The following is a 1,213-nucleotide window of genomic DNA, read 5'->3' on the forward strand; positions in this document are numbered from 1 at the left end:
GGATACTTAAAACGAAGTAGGGAAACCATTTTAATTCTTAATGGAATGTTCCGAGGCACGGTAACTCTTCGAGGTCATGTGAAATTAAAATACGACTCATTTCCCTAACTCTAATTTTGACCCTCCACTTATTATTCAAGCGCTGCTTCAAGCTTCTTAATGAACAAGTGTTCCATTTGAAGTCACACCGCAAGGTTAAGTCCTATTTAGCGTAACAATCCCAAGATTCGTATCTCTCTTATTCATTAACTTTCCTTTTAAGCAAATCCCACTTTTAAATTTACGTTCCCTTTTTCTTTTTTTCTTCCAGTTCCCTACGAGTATCAATTTTAAATACAAATTATTACATAATTTTTTAATACGAATACAATGAAATACAATGACATAATTATAACGAAGTATCGTTCAAACGTACTTTTAATCAGAAATAATTATTATTTAAAACGCACTGCAAGGTACTTAACAATTTTCACCGGCAATTTCAATAAAATTATTTCAATTTATACGCGCTTACAAATAATACATTACCATTCGTAAAATACAAATTTCGTGCAAATTTTATCGAATGTTTATAATTTCCCTTGTAATTAATTTCTACAATACTTTTGCACGAAAGATTTTTCAAAAGAACAGAAAAATAAGAAAGATAATTATCCCGAGTCTGGCATATCTATCGTTCGCAGAACAGTTGACAGAATCAGCGAAGAGTAAAAAAATATGTGAAAAAAGGAGAAACAATTGTTTCATATTTTTCGAAGCAAAGTGAAACTGTACGAGCCCTCGCAATCAATGGTCGACAAGCTGCCATAACAAGCGTTCACACTACGAAATTACGTTGATTTACGAAGATAACAGATAGCAGAATGGCAAAGGGGCGGCAAAGGGGATGGTTTTCAATGGCGGTCTTTTATCCGTAAGCCTACAGCGGATAATTATTCTCCACGGCTTCAATGGGGGGAAGATAATTCGGAAACGGGAGAAGGAAGATGAAGAGGGCGAGGAGAACGAATGGGTGAAAGAGAGGTAGGGTGAATGTAATAATGAATCCACCTAGGAGTCAGGCCAGGTTGTCTGCAACGAGACGGTAGTTTAACCCGATTTCCAAGGGGGGTGAAGATTTGCGTAAAATCTTTGAAGCATTTTGTGGTTTCCGGGGTAGGGGAGAGAGAAGGATCGCGTGAACGCGTAAAATCTCTCTTCCCCTCTTCCGACC

At 37.1% G+C, this 1,213-nt stretch overlaps 1 protein-coding gene across 1 annotated transcript in view; it reads right to left on the bottom strand.

The window, feature by feature from the left end:
* The window catches only part of LOC108575505 (mucin-17-like), a 27,412-nt gene that overhangs the window by 15,195 nt on the left and 11,004 nt on the right, over positions 1-1,213 (bottom strand). The window lies entirely within an intron of this gene.

The sequence above is a fragment of the Habropoda laboriosa genome, unplaced genomic scaffold, assembly GCF_001263275.1.
Source record: "Habropoda laboriosa isolate 0110345459 unplaced genomic scaffold, ASM126327v1 scaffold269, whole genome shotgun sequence".
Classification (NCBI taxonomy): domain Eukaryota; kingdom Metazoa; phylum Arthropoda; class Insecta; order Hymenoptera; family Apidae; genus Habropoda; species Habropoda laboriosa.